This window comes from Oryctolagus cuniculus, chromosome 9, assembly GCF_964237555.1.
Source record: "Oryctolagus cuniculus chromosome 9, mOryCun1.1, whole genome shotgun sequence".
NCBI classification, from domain to species: domain Eukaryota; kingdom Metazoa; phylum Chordata; class Mammalia; order Lagomorpha; family Leporidae; genus Oryctolagus; species Oryctolagus cuniculus.
The window spans coordinates 5,379,058-5,403,056 of NC_091440.1; the positions used below are offsets into that span (position 1 = coordinate 5,379,058).

Consider the following 23,999-nt stretch of genomic DNA (forward strand, 5'->3'; position numbering starts at 1 on the left):
CCCATGCATCTCTCAGCGCACCAACATCCCCCATGGTGGTTCTCCGTCATTGTACCATAACCTCCTCTAGAGTGGACAGCTTTCACCCCCATCCCCTGCCTCCTTCATGGCCTGGCTACTTCATCCCAATGAATCCCTCCATGACACTATTTTGAAATTATGATATTGCTAATTATTCCCAAGTAAGACTTTGCCTACCTGCTTTCCTGCTTTTTCTTTCCAATAGTTGTTGCCCAAATAGTATATACATATGTAATATACAAATATGCACACATAGAATCCATACATGAAGAGAGAAGAGGAAATACAAGACAGACACAGAAACAAAGAATTCATTCCCTATCTAAACCCACTGGATGGCACACTCAACGATTCTAAGACTCTCTTCTTTGATTTACCACTATATCCCTAGCACACAACACAACGTACAACATATAGCAGGTGCTTAATATTTATTGAATGAAAATATGGCTGAGTATACAAATAAGGGGAATGTAAAAGGCAGAGAAAGAATGAATGGAATAAAGAATAAAAACAAGGCAGCCTCATAGAATGGCAGTTTTTTTGAAGAATTTTATAAGCAATTATATTTTGAGAGGCAGAAAGAAATATCTTGGAAGAGTGATGATGCACTCCAAATCTTAAATAAGATTTGTTTATTTGAAAGAGTTACACAGAGAGGGAGAGATAGAGATCTTCTGTCTGCTGGCTCACTCCCCAAATGGCCACAACAGCCAGGACTGGGCCAGGCAAAACTAGGAGTTTCATCGAGTTCTCCCATATGGGTTTCAGGGGGCCCAAACACTTGGTGTGAGAGGAGGATTGGAAAATGCCCATTAGCAGGATTGGAAGTAGAGCAGCTGGAATACGAATTGGTGCCCACATGAGAAGCAGGCATGGTGGGCGATGGCTTAACCCCACTACACAACACCTGCCCCACACTCCCTTTTTTTTGACAGGCAGAGTGGACAGTGAGAGAGAGAGACAGAGAGAAAGGTCTTCCCTTTGCCGTTGGTTCACCCTCCAATGGCCGCCACAGCCAGCACGCTGTGGCCAGCGCACTGCGCTGATCCGATGGCAGGAGCCAGGTGCTTCTGCTGGTCTCCCATAGGGTGCAGGGCCCAAGCACTTGGGCCATCCTCCACTGCACTCCCTGGCCACAGCAGAGAGCTGGCCTGGAAGAGGGGCAACCGGGACAGAATCCGGCGCCCCGACCGGAACTAGAACCCGGTGTGCCGGCGCCGCTAGGCGGAGGATTAGCCTAGTGAGCCACGGTGCCGGCCCCCACACTCCCCAGTCTTGGCCGTGGCCCCCAGTTGAAGCTGAAGCCAGGATCTAGACCTCAGTCAAGGCCTCCCAACTACTTGACTCATCGCTGGTGCCTCTCAGGGTCTGCACTGGCAGAAAGCTGGACTCAGGAGTCAGAGCTGGACATCAAACCCAGGTACTCCGATTCCAAACTCAAGAATCTTAACTGTGAGGCTAAATGGAGTAGTTGTATAGGAGTTAGGAATTGTGAGTCTACCTTCAATTTCTTGCCAGTGCTTATTCAGAATATCACATCCCACTAACTTTCAGAGGTCTTGCAACTAAATAATATCACATAGCTCTAGATATTCTTCAGAATGAATGCTAGGTAATTTCAAGATGCTATTACAATTATTTTGCTTACATTGCTTTGAATCGTGCTGTACAAGCAATTGACATCTGGCAATTACTCAAAGTAATACCCATCATTTGAAACCCAAAAGACATGCTTTCTCAAGAACATTTGTTTCTGAAAAATATTCATACTATTGACACTCTTTCTTTCTTTTTTAAAAAGATTTGAAAGCCAGAGCCACACAGAGAGGAGAGGCAGAGAGAGAGAGGTCTTCCATCTGCTGGTTCACTCCCCAGATGGCTGCAACGGCCAGAGCTGCACCGATCCGAAGCCAGGAGCCAGGGGCCTCCTCTGGGTCCCCCACCCACTGGGGCGCAGGGCCCAAGCACCTGAGCCATCCTCCGCTGCTTTCCCAGGCCACAGCAGAGAGCTGGATCAGAAGAGGAGCAGCCGGGTCCTGAACAAGCACCCATATGGGACACCAGAGCTTCAGGCCAGGGCGTTAACCCGATACGCCACAGCGCTGGCCCCATCACTATTTCTTCAGAGGATGCCTCAGGAAATTCTGATTAACGGCAGACACTTTCGCGTGGTTTTTATTCGTTGTTTTCTATGGAAAATGCCTGCTAGTCTAGGCCATGATAGGTGCCCCCAGAATGAAAGGATTTGCAACAGAACTGCTGCTTCGTCACTTGGATGCACAGCACTGCTCTTGTGCAGGGTTCAGCACATTCACAAACCATCTCAACTCATTAATTGTAACCAACAATACAAGGTAGAGTGACGCCATTGAGGAAATTCCAAGAAGTAGCGTTTGCAATTCTAAATTATTTTAAGCAAGTAGAATACATAAGACTGTTCAGCACTTAGATCAAGCTTATGCAAAAATTCCAAAAGACAAGCAAGTAGATTTCACTAATCCTTTTAGTAGGCTGCTGGCAGACACTATTATGTTACTGCTTAAGATGGGAAAACAAATGGTATTTGTCCCTTTGGGACTGGCTTATTTCACTCAACATGATGTGTTCCAGATTCCTCCATTTTGTTGCAAATGACTGGATTTCGTTGTTTCTTACTGCGGTATAGTATTCTAAAGAGTACATATCCCATAATTTCTTTATCCAGTCTATCGTTGATGGGCATTTAGGTTGGTTCCAGGTCTTAGCTATTGTGAATTGAGCTGCAATAAACATTAGGGTGCAGACCTCTCCCTGATCGGTGACGACTGACTGAACACCAAGAGGGAAACCTGTTGGAGTGAGGTGGACACTATGGGAAACGGTGGCTTGATCAGCATAGCCCTGACTGTTAATGAACAACTTAATACATTATCCCTCTTAGTAGTTTTTTTATCTGTTCTACTTAATACGACTGGTTTAGATCTGTAATTGATGCACAGTTATTCTTAAGTGTTGAAAATTAACTGAAATGTGATCCCTGTTGAACATGGTGGTGGGAATGGGAGAGGGAAGAGATGTATAATTTGGGACATGCTCAGGCTGACTTGCCCCAAGTGGTGGAGTTGGAAGCATACCAGGGGATTCCAATTCAATCCCATCGAGGTGGCATGTACCAATGCCATCTCACTGTTCCAGGTGATCAGTTTCAGTTCACAGTTGGTCATGGTGGAGGGACTGGGAGTCAAAGGGAGCACATAGACAAGTCTAGTACCTGCTAACGCTAACTGATGGAGTAAATAAAGGGGAGAGTGATCCAACATGGGAAGTGAGATACTCAGCAGACTCATAGAATGGCGGATGTCCTAAATAGCACTCTGGCCTCAGAATCAGCCCTAAAGGCATTCGGAGCTGGCTGAAAAGCTCATGAGAGTATTTCAGGCATGGAAAGCCAAGACACTCTGGCAAAAGATCTCTGCGAGTGAGATCCCAGTGGAAAGAACAGGTCATCAAAGAAGGAGGTACCTTTCTCTGAAGGGAGGAGAGAACCTCCACTTTGACTAGGACCTTGTCTAAACAAGATTAGAGTTGGAGAACTCAGAGGGCTTCCATAGCCTTGGAAACTCATGACTGGAGCATAGGGAGACTACTGATGCCATAGACAGGAGTGTCAATTTGTAAAGTCAACAACAGGAGTCACTGTGCACATACTCCTCATGTAGGATCTCTATCCTTAATGTGCTGTACATTGAGATTTAATGCTATAACGAGTACTCAAACAATATATTTCACTTTGTGTTTCTATGGGGGTGCAAACTGTTGAAATCCTTACTTAATGCATACTAAACTGATCCTCTGTAAAAAAAAAAAAAAAAATTATCAATTCCCAACTTGACTCTCACTGGGATTAAACATGACAATAGGTCTGCTCTGATTTCATCATCATTTAAAAAAAATCATCTATTATTTTTCACTTTATGTTTCTGTGTGGGAGCAAACTGTTGAAATCCATACTTAATGTATACTAAGCTGATCTTCTGTATATTAAGATAATCGAAAAATGAATCTTGATGTGAATGGAAGGGGAGAGGGAGTGGGAAAGGGGAGGGTTGTGGGTGGGAGGGACGGTATGGGGGGGAAGCCATTGTAATCCATAAGTCGTACTTTGGAAATTTATATGCATTAAATAAAAGTTAAAAAAAAAAAAAAAAAAAGATGGGAAAACAAAAACAAAGACACCTGCAAGAACAGAGCCAAGGCTGACTAGTGGTGACAGTCACCTGTGATTAGTTGTCACCTTCTGTTTTGGAAAATCTATTAACATAATTCCATTAGAATGCATCTGCCTTTCACAAGCATGATTATTTATTTTCAAACAACAAGGCCATCATTGTCTCATGCTTTAGGAGAATTTTGGCCCAAAAAAAGTCCAAAGCTTTATATACAGGCTGGGAAACAGTGTCTGATTTGCTTTCAGTTTCATAGAATTCTATGAAAGCTTAGAAGTAAAAATCCTGACCTTTTTTTTTTTTCTTTAGGAAGGTGGAATGCTTGATTCAGCGTTTCCACTTCACCATTAATGTTCAGTAAAATACAAGGTAGTAGATGGGCTCAAGGGTCCTTCCAACATCAGGACTTCATTATGTCTGTCGTACCAATCATTGACTAAGCGGTGGAGCCACAGGTGATGATATCAGAGTGAGAAGTACTTTAAACAATCTCCAGGAGTGACTGTGGCACAATTTGTGTGTAACTCAGTACCAATATCAATAACAATTTTAAGGATAATGATAAAGGGGCCATTTTTCCATAGGGATAAAAGGCAAAGAATCTTGGCAAAAAAAAGAGCCCATTTGAATGGCTGCCCAAGTGTCTACATCAAGTCCACAGGGGGATTGTGTTACAATACCCAAGCCAGCAGCTACCGCACATGAGAACCCTGATTTCTCCCAGGGAAGCAGGTAAGTGCAGTAAGAAACTGCTTGTTTCCCTGCATAATTTAAGTTAGGAACCAACACAAGCTCAAGCGTAATGGCTTTCTGTTCAAAAAGAATGATGTACGAGGGCTGCACAGGTGCTAAGATTCCCTTCAAAGCTCAAAGCTCTGAAAGCTGGAAGTGAGACTGAAATCTCCGGTTGAGCACCTCTGATCTTGGATACCTGCAGCACGTGTTGCTCCAGGTTTTCTCCCTTTCCTGAATTTCATTAACTGTTGAAAGCAGGAGGCAGGACTGCCGGGTAGCTAAGTGCTGTGAACAGATCATGACATCCCAGAGTGTATCTCTAACACAGAAAAGAATCCTGAACTCCAGACTCCAATGCCTGGGCCTGAGTCTGTCCTAACTGATCCTGCTGTACACGGGAATGAAGATGCATCATCCTCTGTGCATATATCAGCCCTAACCTCCTCTGTTCCTTGCACAACAGGCGAGGAAGGCATTTGAATGGTCTGACAAAATACTCAGACATAAGGAGAGAGGTCTAATGCTGTATTTCCATGTGTCTTCTGAGCTAGCATCTCATTTCCAGTATTGGTAAAGTAGCTGGTGCATGTGAATGAGAATAGGGGCATTTGCTATTAACAGCAGGCTTCTTTTAATTGGAATTTTTTATACTTGAGTCACCCAATTTATGAACCCTTGTGATAGATGTAGCTTCCTTTAGATAATTACTTGGGATGAGTGAATATCCCAATATTTATTTAGCAATGGTGTCAACGAATTATGAATGGGAGCAAACAGTTCCATTGGGCAAGCACTGTAATTAATAAAGCCAGTTTGCAAAGGCTTTGTGTATGTAAGTGCGGTACCAGGGCTCTGTAGCTGTGTTACTGATGTAGGAAACAGATGTTAGAGGTGTTCTTGGAAGCAGAACAAGAAGCAGGGGGGAGGAGAACTAGCTAGATGCAGGAACATTGTTTTCTCCCTTCACCTCCATGAAGACCTGGGCCAGATCAACACATTCCTATGAAACAGCTTTTCCTTGCGAGATGAGTTTCATTGCCTGCATTTGCTGACAATGCAGATCACCTCTCCCAGGAATACTCTTGGGAGATAAATATCCTTAAACTACAAACAAGACCAACAGGCATACACAGAGTGACACAACGTGCAAATGTCTCCATGCCTTCGGGCAAACAGGAGCTACTCAAAAACAGTAGGAAACACCATTAAGGTTATGGAAACTCCCGCTATCCATCAATGAAGAGGTTAACGTCTAGCTCAACAAAACAGGCTTTAGGTATAGCTCTATACATCAGCCTGGCCTGCTTTTTACTGATAAACATCCATGGCTTTTCTAGTTTTAAATACTTGGACTTTGGCTTCTAGGTGCCCAACCCCAACTCACGATCACTAGATCTTACATGCCTTTTACCCACAGTTGTATCAAATGGCACTCATTGACTGCAGGAATCCCAAGGTAACTCTCATCCCTTGTCTGCCTGGGCAGTCCTGGAGCAAGGGCAGAAGGTGGGGCACAACTATGGCTGTGGCATGTGAAGTTTCGGTTCTGTAGGAATAAGCTATATGCCAAGCTCCCTGGTGGGATGAATTTAATAAGTTATAGTGTGTGTGACCATGACACCAGTAACTTTCATAAAAGTTTCTTTATCTCACTTAATCCTAACAACCCTCACAGAGTTAAATGTTGTAACGGGCATTTTACAGATGAGCACAATAATTTCATTTCTCTTGAATGAAACGTGAGATGGCCTGATCCTACAATAGCCCTTAAGAATCGTGACTCCCAGTGTAAATACTTCATGTAATCCATTCATTCCTTTTAAGCATGAGTAGGAACTGCACCTATGGGTGAGCTACCACTCCCATTATGAGTTTACATTACATGGCAAGGGGCAGGGAAAGATTTGTTGAGGTCTGCAATCGGTCAGCTTGAAGACAAGGAGAGATCATTATAAAGTTAACGTTCGAAGTTGAGAGTGAAATGTGGTTACAAGAGGCTGCCAAGAGTATGAAGGAGGAAGGGCTGAGGAATATCAGTTAACAGGTACCACGTCATAGTTATGTAGGAAAAAGAAATCCTGATGTTCTATTGAGAGGATGACTATAGATAACAATGTACCATGTGTGTATAAGCATCTCATTTCGAAAGCTTTAAATTTACTAAACATGGGGCCAGTGCCTGAAGTGCCAGCATCCCACATGAGCATCAGTTTGAATCCTGGCTGCTCCTCTTCTGATTCAGCTCTGTCCTTGGGCCCCTACACCCAGTGGAAGCTCCTGGCTTCAGATCACAGTTCCAGCTGTTGTGGCTATCTGGGGAGTGAACCAGCAGATGGAAGACCTCCCTTTCTGCCTCTCAGAAAAAAAGTATTACTACCTTAGAATTTTTGTTCATAAAAAGTTACCATATACCCCAATCCTATTTTCTCTACTCACATCTCATAATAGGACCTTTGTCACAAAGTCACTGGAGGCATGCCCTAGGGGAAATTTCTTATAAGAGTGCTATCACCTTAGCCATTCTGTCTGTGCTTCCAGGCTCAGAGAAGTCTGCCATTGCTGTGTTGCACCCTGATCAGAGGCCACACCAACTAGATCCAGATGATCTTGGACCAAGAACCTCCAGACTCATGAGCCAAAACAAGCCTCTTCCCTTCATGGGTAGCTCATCAATTACAGTCATAAAAAGGTAATACAGTCAGTGGGTCTACATTGAGATCAAGCAATAGTTCAGTTTCCTTTCAGGTTGTCCAACACAAGATAACTGATCCTTTTTCTTTTGATTCTATACAGTTGTGCACGGTCTACTTAGGGCAATTCAAATTGTCTTCACTATGACTACTGAAATGACATAAATAAGCACCACCACATATGGAAATAAGAGCCATCAAGATGTTTCTATATTAAATTGAGTCTTACTTGGAACTCAACGTATAAAATTGAATAATGTCTCTCAGGAGGAATCCACAGGTGGAGAGTGGAACTGCTAAAATCAGAAACTTGGAAAACCAGCATAACAGTGTAATAAACCCAGGTATTCATTGTTCAGACATGAGTCTTTCCTGAAAATCATTAAAAAGGGTGTTATGGTGCACCTGTTTAAGCCACCACTTGTGATGCCAGCATCCCACACGGGCACTGGTTTGAAGCCTGGCTACTCCACTTTTGATCTAACTCCCTGTTAACATGCTTGAGAAAGCAGTGGAAGATGACTCAATCCTTGAACTCCTATACCCATGTGAGAGATCTGGATGGAGTTTCATGATCCTGGCTTCGGTTTTGCCCAACCCTATCTGTTGTAGCCACTGGGGGTGTGAAAAAATGGAAAGTCACTATAATTCCACCTTTCAAATACTTCTTTAGAAAAAAAAAAAAACAGTAACTGCTTCTGCTTTCTGTATTCTCCCCATGGCTGATGTGAGTGCATAATTCTCCCATTGTTCCCCCAACTTGATTCCTTCGGGGGGTTCTAACTACCACAAAATCTATGCATTTTTTGTTATCTCACAAATAGAGCTTGATGCGACAGACATGTCATGGTCTCAATGGGTTGAAAAGAGGTGGAGGCTGGAGATTTCTCCCCTCCCTTGCTACCAAACCAACACTGTGTTGAGACTGGGAATGGCGAGTTATTTGTGACTGCAACTGGATAGCTTTCAAAACCCATAACTGTGCAGGGCACTAGTCATTGATGGTCACCCAGACACGAGGATGCCTGATCTCACCAAAACTCTGCCGTGTCTCCAGACGTTTGATGCGGAGCAAGCGGTCATGTGCACTGTGAAGTCCCAGTTCTTCCTTTCTGGTGATAGGAAACATCTTGTCCAAACCTCTCTCCAGAAGTAGACAGCAAAGCTAAGATTTGCAGAGGCCGGAGAAGGAAGAGATGTCACAAGCACTTAAGATAACTGAGAAGAATGGCAGGATCTCAGACACTGAGAAAGGCTTGGAGCCACTTACATTTTAAAATGAGGAAATGCCAACAAGATTATACAGTTTGTCCCATTTAAAAGCTTGCTCTTAACATTAATATTTTAACATACAATTCACGAATGTATTATCTTAGAGTCTAAATTTGAGGAGTTCTTTTAAGATGAGATCTAAGTAGGCATAGAAATTAGACTTATTGAGAGGAATGATTACCAACTGGGTGTAATCTAATCACTGTCCATTCAAGTGCAAGCATTGGTGAGCATTGCTCAAGGCAGGCATGGTCCTGGGTTAGGAGACACAGAGATACCTAAGACAGATAAGGGAGGTTCATGCTGAGGGCAGGCAGACAATAACAGGCAACACATAGAAGACTTCAGGGTGGGTTCACCTATAAAGAGAATAAACAGGGTGAAGACAGACAAGGGATGAGTGTGGGCAGTGGGTATATTAGGAAGTCAGGAGAGGCCTTCTTGAGGGCAAGTTACTGGGACAAGAGCTCTGGATGCCAAGAGGGAGCCAGCTATGAGGAACTCTGTCAAGTGCATTTCACAGCTTGTCCAGGGTCTACAACAAGCCCAGACTCTTCCAGCACCAGAAAGGAGGCCAGGACAGCTTCAATAGGGTGAGAGGAAGAGGCTATGTGTTAAAGGAAGTGGGAGAGTCCATTACATGCAGGACTGAAATTTCATTACACATTTGCTTGTGGACAGTGTAATTCTCCCTTAAAGTATCAGCTGCGGGAAGATGGAAAATTTGACCCCTTAACTCCTGGAACCTCTGTTCAAGATCGGGCAGGTGCTCTGTGAATGTTTCTTGAATGACTGAAGCTGGACAGGCAGGAATCCAGGGTTCTGTTAGATGTGTTGCAATTCAATGGACATAATCAGTGCTGAAATGTACTGAGCATTTCCTATGGGCCAAATATGCTAGAGAACTTATATACATACAGATGGTCCCTGGCTTATGATGGCTTGAGTTTTTCCAGCTTTGCAATGATGCAAAGCAATAGGTATTCAGTAGAAATTATACTTTGAATTTTGATATTGATCTTTTCCTGGACTAATGATATGCAGTACAATACTGTCTTGCAATGCCCAACTGTAGGGTAATGTAAGTGTTCTGAGCATGTTTAAGGCAGGCATGATTAAGCCATGATATTTGGTAAGTTAGTTGTATTAAAAGAATTTTGATCGGGGCCAGCACCGTTGGTCACTTGCTAATCCTCCGCCTGCGGTGCCGTCATCCCATATGGGCGCCGGGTTCTAGTCCTGGTTGCGCCTCTTCCAGTCCAGCTCTCCGCTGTGGTCTGGAAGGGCAGTGGAGGATGGCCCAGGTGCTTGGGCCCCTGCACCCGCATAGGAGACCAGGAGGAAGCACCTGGCTCCTGGCTTCGGATCAGCCGTGGCGGCCATTTGGGGGGTGAAGCAACGGAAGGAAGACCTTTCTCTGTGTGTCTCTAACTCTACCTGTCAAATTTTTTAAAAAAATGCATTTTGATCTACAATATATTCCACTTTAGGGATTTATTTGGATATAACCTCATAAGTCAGCTCACTGACTGAATTTTCACACACTAAAGATAGGTATTGTTATTAGCCAATTCAAAAAGGAGGCAAGATGGGAGAGGGAGTAGGAGATGGGATGGTTGCAAGTGAGAGGGATGTTATGGGGTGAAAGTTGTACTTTGGAAATTTGTATTTATTAAATAAAAGTTGAAAAAATAAACAAAAAAATGAGGCGAGGCACACAGTGACTCTTCCTGCTGCACATAGCATTGGAGGGAAAATGTTAGAGGTATTCTTATCCCCTCTATTAGGCTGCCATCCTTGGGTCACCAAGTCTAGAACACAAGGCTGAGGTTGGACAAAATTATGTAATAGGGAAGACATCAGCACTGAGAAGCAAGTCAACCTGAGAGACCTGCAGGGGTGGGGAACTTTGTTTGCCAAGGGCCCCTTGGATATTTATGACATTATTCACAGGGTATACAAAATTAAACTTAAAAATATAGATTCATTGAATTTCAAGTCCTGCCTGAGGTTGCCTACGCAGGGCCAGACCAAATGATTCCCCACCCTTGTAAAGTAATAACCAACAATGCAGGTACAGACAGAGGAGTAGCTCAGCTTTATGGTCCTATAACATGCACAAAGGGAGCCACCATTTCCACAAACTGCATTATATAAGCATCTTACACATATATCTCATTTAATGTAGCAACAATTTTATGTGGCACTTTATCCACAGTTTACACAAGAAAAAAAAAAAAAAAACAACTCAGGATCATAAAGCTTAAATAACTCGACCAAAGCCAGATGGCTAGCGAACAGCAGGAGCTAGAATTCAAACTCTGGAGACTCACTCTTGGCAGACCTGAAAGAAACCAAAATGGTTTATTATTCAGTGGAAATGAGACATGAGGAAGTTTTTTCCAAGAGCCCTGGCTTAGACTGAGAATAGGATTGCCCCGTGTTTTCCTGGGGTAACAATAACAAGATCCTTGGCTCAGCCCCCAGCTAGAGAATTGAGAGACTTTCTCAAATCCCTCAAGTCCTTTCCAACTTGGACAGAGATTCAGGGGTTACTGCAGTATCACATAAGATGCCCACACCCCATCAGGGGGTTTCCCTTCCCCTTGAAACTCATGCAGATCTTTGGCAGCTGGTCCCTTCCTTGTAGCTACACTCAGGAGGCAGGCTACGGTTCGCCTCCCACTATTGGCAACATCTGTCCCGTCATCAAGGCCCCTGCTCCCTTCTGCAGCCAGCTCCCCATGAGTGGTGGGGACCATGGGATGGGAAACAGTGTATTTTAGTCCACTTTCATCCTGTTCATGGGTACAACATGTTGCTCCCCTGGGCAATGGAATCCTTCAGAGATTTTGCACATACACACCTTTTCTCTACTCATTTCGTATTAAGTCTTTCTCACTCTAGAAACTTGGAGGGATTCCACCATCCTCAAGATGAAAGTTGGTCTGAATGGCATCTAATTTCTCAGTATTGCCCCTCAATGTCTTTCCTTCACTCCAGATGTTTACAGAGCCCAGAAAACATTCTATACAGATTATGATCCTCCAGAATTATAAGTGTCTTATTGGCATTATAGACAGAACTTAAGTCTCCCACAAAGACCCCTATTTACCAAATTCTTACTTGAACTTGCTGCTTATTCTTTGAATATGTAGGTGCCTATTGGATTTCCCTTTCTCTCTTCTTATTTGCTACCCTTCAATCAAGGCAGCATTTTTGAACTTAAGATCCACCTGAAAGTGTGTGGAAGGAAGTGATCAACAAGGGTGTGTCGGAGGGTCCAAGTCACTTCTCAGGTCCTTGTGAATATCCGAGGACCCAGTGGTTCAAAAGGCAATACAACTTTGTGATTACCAAAGAAGTTATAAATATACAAATTAAATGATATTATAGAAGGATTTTTCTATGTTTACCAGAGGCGAAATCAGATTTTAAGGAGTAAAAACAAATATAAGCCCTCCCACTACGTTCACGGGAACAGGGACAGACTTGATTGCTTCCAGAAAGTCCAAACTGAAATCCCACAGTTTCTACAAGGCCACAAAAGGAAAAAAATAAGGTATTTTCATGCTTGAAAGCATTTAAACTCACTAATCAAGGGCATGATATTTGTTTGACATTTGGGCACATCCAGAGTGTATTCTGGGATATATCCCATAAGCTATTCCTTTCACAAATATACCCTCCCCAAATAATGTGCCCTTTTATTCAAGTCTGAGTGTACAAGAATTTCCACCGAGAAGGTAATCCTGCTCCTTAAGGAGATGTATCCTCTCCACCTCTCAAAACATCTTTCTCTTATATTCTCATTAAGACTGTAGCCTCAAAGACAGCTGAAAGAAGGCAGACTAGTAATTACACATCTTCCTAGTAAGAGCTGGATAGAAAGGGTATATTGAGTCCTGCTGTTCTGTCTAGGTGACACTACACAGCCCTACTAGCTAGTATTGTCACAGAATTAATTGGTTTCCCCTGTTACAACAGCAGGTACTCCTTGATGTTATAGGGTTTCACCACACACAGCCTTGAGGGAGTCTTGGATGGTCAGCTCTGATCCACTCCATTTCTTAGTGCTACTCAATAACTTGTAAACTGATTAGACCACCTCCTTCAGCCTACGACTTAGTGTGGGATGCTGCTTTAGTACGGTAGCAGGTAAAACTAAGAAAAATAGGCACCTCTTCCCTGTCTCATCCAATTCTCTAAATCTTCCCCACAACCAAAACCCAATTCCAAACTCCCTATCCCCCAGAAAAAATTCCCCACAAACATGTCTTCACTGTTCCGTTTACCACATTGTTTAAACTGTTCCTGCTGCCCGTACCCAAGTGCTGCCTAGTGTTGTCATGTAACACCTTCATGGACACCATTTCTTCCCAGTCTGAGTACTGGAATCATGGTTTCTCTTCAACTGAGGGTACTGTCCTCCCTCTGTCCTGTCCAGTCTCGTGTTCAAAATAATGCTTTTACTGAATAATTGTATTACAACTCTAGATTTATAACTTGCAGTTCCATCTTCATTGTGTTCAGTTACCAAAGTATGTGCACCCTTCAATGAAATGTGCACTCACTGCACTTTCTAGAATTCCTGGAGTCCTGATTGATGGGTTCTCCTCATGAGGATCCTGCCTCTAAAGTGGTTTTTCAAAAGTCAACTGAGGAATTGAAGGTCCAGTGCACTACATTTATTTTAACTGTGCATTGCAACACCATCACATAATCCTGCTTTTCTTAAAATACACACATTCTACACGGGTTATTTTGACCTTTAACTCACTTTGATAAGATGGCTGTTTTAGAGAACTCCTCACTGTAACCACACCAGTACCCAATACTTTAGGTTCTATATGAAATAAAACAAATGCTAGCAGCTATTCATCTGGTTTGTATTCTGAATTCTTACTGTTTTAGTAATTCTCACAAGTATCTCAATTTTTCACTGAAAAGTCTCCATTATGCCAATTGGCAACAGGTTTCAGTTATTTCAAATTTCTTATATCTGTCTAATGACTTTTTCATTGGGCTCATTCACTAGTTCTATTTATAAATCCTCAAATGTATTTGTAATCTTGCTTGCTCTGCAATTAGTACAGTTGGGGGGGTTAAACATTAAGTTCCGCTAACTCACCCTAAAAAACAAAATTGGTTTCTTAAAATCGGTAATGGCAATTCTTGACCCAATCATTCTATTCTTTAGAAGCTGTAAATGGAATTTTATGTATGTGGATGTCATTTTTTTCTAGTTGAGGGCTCATATCTTAATCAGATCCCCTAGAATTTTGTGACTTCAAAAGAAGATATTCTAGAAATAGGTACTGAACTAGGAGCATAGAGAGGAAAACAGATTTTTGAAAGTTCTATTGATATTTTTACTTCTTCTGTTGACTGACTTGGCTTGCCTCGATGATAGTATATAAATATATAGTTGTTAAATTAGCATAAGTATATGGTTTTTACAGAGGGTTTAGGGAAAAAACTTAATTCCACATGACTTAGTTTGTTAACATTCTAACTTGGGGTGAAAGGCAATAGAACAAAAGCTAGGATGTAAATACGCACAGAGGTCATCATAAATTCGGGCCTTCCAATTAACTCATGTTGTGACTTTAGGGTGGTCATAAGGAAATGACTATATTCTTCAGTATGTAGAATTCTGGGACATGACACAATCACATATGAAGTTCAAAAACAAAGACATTAACAGTCTTCCTTTTAGCGACCTTTCTCATCTCAATGTCAAATCTCATTAAGAGTTACCTCTAAAGGACATCGCATATGGCAGAACAAAAAGTATTCAAAGTCCTTGAGGAAGAAAGAGCACATGAAATGATCCCTTTCTCAACTCTTTTCACCTAACTGGAACTCGGTTTCATTTTATCATAAGACAGGAAATCAAGTTGCATGTTCTCCATGGTGTCTTTCAACTCTAAAATTTTTGGTTTTCTGTGCTCTTAATGGTTTCATTATTTTTATGTGCAGAATCTATAAGCAATTTCATCTTAAGCCTTAAGATAAATTCTAAGCCTCAGTTCCCTGGCCTCAACACTGTGGGGCTTGTATACTGTCCATAGTTCTGAGGGGCATCTCGCTCCATTTGCTGAGATCACCAATGGGTTGATTACATGCACAAGATGTGCAAACACATATGGGAGCCTCCTTTTGACATGCTGGAAGTGCAGTCCCTCTGCTTCCTCACAGTCTAGGTGGTTGAAACTGGTGGGAGTAGAGCATAGAATTTAGTGCAGTGATAGAAAATGAAGTCATGCACCCTGCCCACCTTGGGAATAGCAAGATTCTGGAGCAATTGAGAATTGTGGAACAGTCTGACATGACAAGGCACGTACACGCAGCCTGGAGATACATGCTCACCAATTAAGTTAGCAATTACCACACTCGTTTTCTCCTGTCTGCACATGAAGAGATCACAGGAGACGTGTGCAGGGTTAGAGTGGAAAAGCTTGTTCAGAGACACAGCTTTTAATATGGGGGACACCAGATGAGTATGAGAAATCTCTACCCTCTAGTGATGCAAAATAAATGAACATATAAAGCAAATGGCTCTCCTCCCCCGTCTCTAGCTTCCCACCCAGCCCAGCATATAGAATGTCAATGCCTGTATTTAAGAGACAAACTAAGCCCTACTGTGGCTATTAGAAAGAGCAACAGACATTGGGGTTGCCACAAGAGAAAAATAAGTGCCTCTGTTCCATTTTTCTAAGTTTTACTTATGATGTTATTGGGGGAAGACAAATATTTATGGGAGAAGCATTGGCTTTCTTCTGTAATAGAAAACCAGAGAGTAGTGGATGGGAGACTAAGGGAACTGGACTCCCCAGGAGAACTGAACTCATTTGCAACAATATAAGGCAAGGTATTGCTCTCCTTCTGCCTAAGCCAGTCTGCACCTACCCACATCATTTAACTTCCTTCTGGCTCTGCTCCCTCAAATGTAAAATGGGAGTAATGATGTTGACCATTCGGCAACTCCTTTACAGGAATGCTATGAAAAAATATAAATTATTCAATAACTACAAGAGTATTTAAGATTCACAAGTGAATATCCCCTGTGGGTTATTAATGAGAGTGACTGCACTATCCTATGGAGAATACTGATGAGGAGTCACAACCCCCTACTGTTTCTCCTGGATTCTGACATCTGAACCCACGGGCTGAATGAATAATCACATACATAGTTCTCTACCCAGAAAAGGGTAAAATTTTTCCAAACAGATCCACCTTCCTTCTACACATGCATAGGCCAAGGAAGGGTTCCGAGTGGATGCAGCATTTTGGTATGACTATTTCATAGCGGATTCCACTGTCTTCAGAGTTGGTCTTTCTCTACCAAGGGTCTTCAAGTCATTCATGGAAAATGTATCGTGAAAACATTGTGCATGGATTTCAAAATGTTTGCTTTACAATAAACCGACTTTTTATAATGTGTCTGAACAGATGCAGTATTTGAGGCATTAAGAAGGATGACATGTCAGTTTGAGAAGTGCCTCTTTCAGGCCAATGTGAATTCTGCCAAAACTGAAAAGCATAGACCAAATTTGCAGTTGAATCTTGAATGGAAGGAGAATGGTATGATCATTGATCTTTTGCAAAGAATTTGTGGGATGCAAATGACAGTTTCGAAATGGATAACTTGTGTTAAGAGATAAAGCTGGCGCTGCCCCTCAGCAGGTGAAGCCATCCTGGCATCCCATATGAGCACAGGTTCAAATCCTGGCTGCTCTGCTTCCAATCCAGCTCCCTGAAAGTGTGCTTGGGAAAACAGTACAAGATGCTCCAAGATGGTCCATTTTTTTTTTTTTACAGAAAAATTAAAGCAAAATTTCTGCCCCATGGGTTTCAAACCTGTTGCACCCAGATCAGCTGCAGACAGCAGAACTTTGAAGGTCTAAACAAGTGGGATCAGAACCCTAAAACATTACTTCAAAGAATTGGAACAGGCCTTATCAGAACTACCCTGGGGCCAGTGCTGTGGCAAAACAGGTTAAGCCATTGCCTGCAATGCTGCCGGTATCTCATGTGGGTGCCGGTTCACATCCTGGTTGCACCACTTCTGACCCACCTTTGTGCTAATGCCCCTGGTGCTTGAGCCCCTGAACCAACATGGGATATCTGGAAGAAGCTCTCGGCTCCTGGCTTCGGCCTGGCCCAGCTCCGGTCATTGCAGCAACGTGGGGAGTGGACCAGCATATGGAAGATCTCTCACTCTGCCTTTCAAATAAAAACTAAAAAGTCTCTATCCTGAGGACAAAGCACAAACCAAGCAATAGCTACTCAGTGGTAGAAGTAGTCCATTCAAAACACAAACAGACCAATCAAAAGCAAACGTCACAGCATTTGGACTTTGGAATGGTCAAGGCAGTATTTGTTGCCGTCTGGATCGCCAGTGCACGATGACATGTGTTTGCCAAAGCCTTAGCAGAAACACTTGGAAAGGCTTTCCCACCACAGTGCTCATTCCACCCACTGAACAAGGAAGTCATTCGGTACCCAATGTAGCACTGATTTGACTCATTCGGACTCTGGTAGTCTTAAAATCTTGAAAGTCCCCCCACCCCCACCCCAATCATGTAAAAAGAGACCGCATTGACATAGTTGAATTGCCAAGACCTTCAGTTCTTCAGGGACAAATAAAATGGCTGGGATCATCACTTACAAATGTGTTCAGAACTTTATGGAGCTTATGTTGAGTAAAAGCTTATTTACCACTTAATTCCATTTTCTTAATTCCATTTTGTTGTTGGTTTCCTAGTTGCGTGTTGAGTAGAGTCGAGTCTGCAGGCTCTCTGGAAGGATCCCTGTCTCTACTCTGATGTCCTACATGAGTTCTGCAGGTATTTTCTCCCAAGTCTTCTCAGGTCACCAAGAGAAGCAGAAAAGGGAACTATTTTGTGATCTTGTAGTCGCACCAGCTTCAGATGCCAACATTGTGGACTAGAAAGTGCTTAAAAGCATCTTTTAAAAAATTCAACTTAGGGGGCCTGTGCCATGGCTCACTTAGTTAATCCTCTGCCTGCGGTGCCGGCATCCCATATGGGTGCCAGTTCTAGTCCTGGTTGCTCCTCTTCCAGTCCAGCTCTCTGCTATGGCCTGGTAGGGCAGTGGAGGATGGCCCAAGTGTCTGGGCTCCTGCACCCACACAGGAGACCAGGAAGAAGCACCTGGTTCCTGGCTTTGAATCGGCCCAGCACTGGCTGTAGTGGCCATTTGAGGAGTGAACCAACGGAACGAAGACCTTTCTTTCTCTCACTGTCAATGACTCCACCAAAAAAAATTCAACTTAGTTATTGCTTTAGATTCCCTTTGTTTCAAGAAGCAGTGATCCTTCTTTCTGAAGGCCTTGAGATTCATAGGCCCAGAGACAGTGTCTACTTGATATTTGGACTTTCACATGGCACAATTTATAGGCTCTCGTTAGTATTTATAGTGAGATGAATTTTTTTTACAAGATTGCATCATCTGAAGGTTTGTTTTGCTTCCAAACTCATTATTTGCCAATTATTATTGGGGCTGCATGTAGGGTCTAGGAGAAAGGAAAGCAAGCAGGATATCCCATTTGGGGTCGATCATCTTACAGAAGTTGTCATGCACAGGGACACATGCTCCTGTCAGCATGCATTTGTAAACCAGAAAGTGACGTGCCCATCATCATTTCGTAAGCCCAGATCACCACATACCAAAGAATGGACTCTTTCTAAAAACCATGCTGAAGAAGAGTGAATATTAGATATGTGAAGTCTTTATGTACATCAAGAAGTATTAAAAGTACTGTTGATCTCATGTTTTTTTCTTCCAGTGTGAAATTTCCAAAAAGTAGAACTTAGTGTCCATATGTTCATGTGCAAAAATTGAATTTCTCCACTGACAAGTTTTTCAGAAGTCATTTAAGTCATAAATGAGACTGTGGAGGTCTCTCCCTCTACTGCTCGGAGCAGAGTGGCTCACTTTTTATCCTTTAGGTAAAACCAACTTTTGCTTCTTTATGGATTCTGTTACATACAAGCTCCTTTTTAAAATGTTTAGTAATTATATTGAGAACATAATGGTTTTTGTTTGTTTTTTTGACAGGCAGAGTGGACAGTGAGAGAGACAGAGAAAGGTCTTCCTTTGTCATTGGTTCACCCTCCAATGGCTGCCCGGGCGGGCGCACCGCACTGATCTGAAGGCAGGAGCCAGGTGCTTCTCCTGGTCTCCCATGGGGTGCAGGGCCCAAGCACTTGGGCCATCCTCCACTGCCCTCCCGGGCCATAGCAGAGAGCTGGCCTGGAAGAGGGGCAACTGGGACAGAATCCGGTGCCCTGACCGGGACTAGAACCCCGTGTGCTGGCGCCACTAGGCGGAGGATTAGCCTATTGAGCCGCGGCGCTGGCCGAGAACATAATATGTTTTAATCTATGTGTACGCCATGGAAAGATTCGAACACATCTGTCACTTCAACTATTTTTGGTAGTGAAGACATTAAAAATCATTCAATTTTTGAAACTATTGAAATGTAGTTACACATAAAACTGCATATGTAAAGTATACAGTGTAATAAAACTTATGCTCCTGTAAAAGCCAGGCTCCAGTTACAGTAATGATCATATATACAGTCCAATTTCCTGAGCTCTTTAGTAATCCCTGCATCTCCTCCCTATTTGTGTTATTTCTATTTGTTTGTGTCAACTTGGCTGGACCACAGTGCAAAGAAGTTTGGTCAAACATTAGTCTGAATGTTTCTGTGAAGGTACTCTGGAGCGATGGACATGTAACTCAGGTTTTAGTAAAGCAGGTTGCCTCTCACGGTGAGTCTGGGCATCACCCATTAGTAGAGGCCTTGAGAGAATGGACACTGTCCTCCTCGGACAATAAGTTCTGCAGCAGATGGCCATGGGACTCAAACAGCTGCTTGTCCCTGGATCTCTCCGGTCTGCTGGTCTACCCTGTGTATTTTGGACTTCTTTTTCCACACTTGTGTGAACCAGTCCCTTAAAAAAGAACCCCATTTCTGTGTATACACACACACACAGTTGCACACCTGGTTAGTTCTGTTTCTTGGAGAACCTTAAGTAATCTACTCAACTCCCCATGCCTGTCTCACCCAATCTGCACACCACTCCCTAGGCAACTGGCATTCTATCACAATTGACTGCATCTTTAAGAATTTTATCCAAATATGTGTCTACTCTCATTGTCTGGTTTCCATCCCTCAGAGTCATTGTAAGCATCAATAATCCATTTCTTGTTAAGTCATGTAGCTTTATAGAGTACGTCCAAGCCATTTATTTTTACCCATTCACCCATGGATGGACATTGATGTTTTACCAAGTTGGGGGCTATTACAAATAAGTCCATGGACATTGGTACACTAGACTGCATGGCAACATGCTTCCATTCTCTTGGGTAAGTGCTTTGACAGAATAGTTTTGGAGTCATATGTAGGTACATGTGGCTAACAGGCTTTTAAACTGAGCTGTTCTCTACTATGCAATAGAAAGGTCAACAGCCCAATTTATCATTCTTCTATAAACTCTACCTGTGAATTGTGATGTCTTTCATTTTTAGAGTTCTGTTCAACTTTTTGAATAACTGTTTATAGTCTGTCTTCAAAAGTCTGAGGGAAATAAATCTAGATTCTCAGCTCCTAAAAAATACACTCACTTTTATTTAAAAAGACTATTGCTTTCCACGCTTTATATTTAACTGCAGCCAATGGAGAATAGAATTAAAATTCACATTCAAGGAAAAACAGAATGAAAAGCTGTAGGTGTCAAACACTTTAAATCTATGTCTCAGCCTAAAAAATAAATGTAGCTGTTCTCTCCCATTAAGAAGTCTGTCGTTCAATGTAGGACATGGCTTAGCAGAGCCAAGCCAGTAGCTATTGAAAGAAATGTCAAGATCTGACCATTGAAATAGAATTGCATGGACATTAGCAAATTACCTGGAAACTGACAATTAGGTAGACTAACTAGACTGTTTCCACAATGTTACTTTTCTGCTTTTTTGAGATTCAGATTTGCTGGCTTTCATGTACATTAAGAAAGTGTGCCACCAAGTCGTATTTCCACTGTCAGGGAGCTCTTGGTTCAGAATCTCCCTGCTTGGTGAATGTATCGACTCACAAAGGGAGCATCATTTGAAGAGGCATCACCCTTGCTCCATAAATGAATGCCTAGCTTATCGCTCACATCAGAAAGATAATTTTAAAATAAATAAGACCAACCAGTTCTTGAGCCTGAGGCATCAGATAGGTATAGTAATAAGTCAGGCTGATAGCTTTAAAACAGCTCCTGATTTTTCTTACTAATCAAACGAGATCAGAAGCCAGCTATCACTGCAGAAGGAAAGCCAACCTTAATTAGCTTGTCCAAGAGTGTCATTTAGTAAATCAAAAGCCTCAGAAAGGTCAATGAATCTTGCCCTTCTCTCATTACCTCTTATCACTAAGAAGGTATCATTAACCAACCCCATTGCAGTAGTTATTTTAGTGCCTTGTAGTACTCCCTTTGGTGGCTACCCTTTGCTACTTACTTCAAAAGTGGTAGTTTTTGGAACAATTTCTTCTCTTAACTCCAATTCTGCTACAAAACTTAAATCATAAAATTCAGCTATGCTGATATCAACTCCAAACACATGAACATAACTTTGCTGCTAATTTATGTATCCACTCCAACATTATTTAATGAGTACCTAAAGCATGCCAAGTATTCTACTAGGTATCCATAACAAACGATCCCTCCCCCAAATGATGGGCTCACCCACTACCTGGCATACACTCTGGCAATGGATGAGCTGCATTAGGATACACGTGACAGACGACACCTGAGCATCTATTCAGTTAGAGTTACTCACTCTGAGGCTGTTGAGAGTAGAACACCAAGTCATCTATGAAAGGCTTTGCCTTTCCCAGTGCTTACAGTTTTTTATAAAGAAAGAAGATACAAGTTGGAAACCTGAATAGTACCCCAAGAAGGGCAAGCTGAAAAGTATGAAATTCAGAGGTAGGAAGCCAGACTGCTGGAGGCTGAGCACACTTGAGTTATACCTCAGGGGGAGCCAGCAAGGATGTGGTTGAGGAGAGCCAGTCAGATCAGTGGGGTAGCAGTTACCAGTTTCTGGCCACAGACCCCATGAAGCTGATGATAGGAGGGTGAAAACTGCCATGCAAACAGCAATGGCAGTAGGATGGCAACACACGGCACACAAATTGCACTTGAGCCGCTTGACACACAGTAGTGTTGCCTGTGTTAGCACAATCCTCCCAGCAATGCCATGAGGCAGTATCTCATCTTCAACAGGTGACAACACTGAAAGGGAAATGGCTTAAAAAGAGATTTGCCAAGGTCACTCAGCAAGAAAAGGGTAGGCTGGAATTTTAATTAAATACCATCCTGTCTCTCCCAGGGAAGGGGCCTTTTTCTAGAAAGGCATGCTTTCTGCATCGCTCCCATTTCAGGGGGTACATGGGCCTTCCTGGATACCATCACCCTTGGATAAAAGAGGTTTGATGTGGGCAGAGGGGTAGCATCATGGCACACTGGGAAAAGCCACTGCCTGCCATGATGGCATCTCATGTGGGCACCAGTTTGAGTCTGAGCTGCTCCTGTTCCAATCCAGCTCTCTAATGGCCTAGGAAAAACAGAAGATGGGCCAAGTGCTGGCTCCTGCTACCCACATGGGAGACCTGGAGGAAGCTCCTGGCTTTAGCCTGGCCCAGCATGAGGCTATTGCAGCCATCTGGGGTGTAAACCAATGGTTCAAAGATCTCTCCTTCTCTGTAACTGACTTTCAAGTAAATAAGGCAATCTTTAATCCACTGTTGGTGGGAATGCAAGCTGGTAAAGCCACTATGGAAGACAGTCTGGAGAGTCCTCAGAAACCTGAATATAGCACTACCACAGGACCCAGCCATCCCACTCCTTGGAATATACCCAAATGGAATTAAAGGCGTGAAAAAAGCCATTTGCACCTCAATATTTGTTGCAGCTCAATTCACAATAGCTAAGACATGGAATCAACCTAAATGTCCATCAACGGATGACTGGATAAAGAAACTATGGGATATGTACTCTATGGAACACTATACAGCAGTAAAAAACAATGAAATCCGGGCATTTACAACAAAATGGAAGAAGCTGGAAAACATCATGCTGAGTGAAATAAGCCAGTCCAAAAGGCATAAATATCACATGTTCTCCCTGATCGATGGCAACTAAACGAGCACCTAAAATGATACCCATTGAAGTGAAATGGACACTATGAGAGACAATGACATGAGCAGCCCTTGGCTAGACTATTGAGGAACAACTTACTATTTTGTTCCTTTAGTATTTTTGTTGTTGTTGTTGTTGCTCGATTTGCTCTACACAAGACCACTGGTTGAACTCTGCAATCAATGCACAACCATTCTTAAGCGTTTAAAAATTAACAGAAAATTGATCTCTGTGGAACATGGGAGTGGGAATAAGAGGGAGGAGATATATAGGACGGCACATACTCACTCAGACCTACCTCCAATGGTGGAACTGGAAATGTGCCAGAGGATTTCAACTCAACCTTACCAAGGAGGCAGGTACCAATGCCAGCACACTTGGTAAAGTGACAAATATAAATACACAACTGATCAAAAAGATAGGGTAAGTGTCAAAGAGATTACACAAATAAGACCAGTGTAAGCAAATAATGAAAGATAGAATCAAAAGGGAGAGAATGATCCTGCAGGGGAAGCAGGACACACAGCAGACTCATAGAATGGCAAATGCCCAAAACAGCACTCCTACCTCAGAATCAACCCTTGGGACATTCGGATCTGACTAAAAGGTCCATGAGAGTCTCGCAGGCATGGAAAGCCATGACACGGTGGCAAAAAACAATCTAAATGAAGGATCCTGGTGAACAACACCCCAGCAGAAGGATCAGGCCATCAAGGAGAGAGGCGCCTTTCTCTGAAGGGAGGAAGGAACCTCCACTGTGATATGGCCTTGACTAAACAAATTCAGAGTTGCTGAACTCAAGGGGCTTCCATAGCCTAGACAGCTCATAGCAAGAGTGTCGGGTGATTGCTGACATCATA

General features: G+C 42.8%; 2 long non-coding RNA genes across 2 annotated transcripts in view; one reads left to right on the plus strand and one right to left on the minus strand.

Moving 5' to 3' along the window:
- LOC103349108 (uncharacterized) overlaps positions 1–23,999 on the plus strand; it is a 49,894-nt gene that overhangs the window by 18,412 nt on the left and 7,483 nt on the right. Inside the window, exons 2-3 of the long non-coding RNA XR_007920883.2 lie at positions 7,503–7,653; positions 7,758–7,998. This is a non-coding gene — a long non-coding RNA (uncharacterized lncRNA). The remainder of the gene's footprint in view (positions 1–7,502; positions 7,654–7,757; positions 7,999–23,999) is intronic.
- LOC138843750 (uncharacterized) overlaps positions 10,406–23,999 on the minus strand; it is a 148,043-nt gene continuing 134,449 nt past the window's right edge. The window contains exon 4 of the long non-coding RNA XR_011378710.1: positions 10,406–11,270. This is a non-coding gene — a long non-coding RNA (uncharacterized lncRNA). The remainder of the gene's footprint in view (positions 11,271–23,999) is intronic.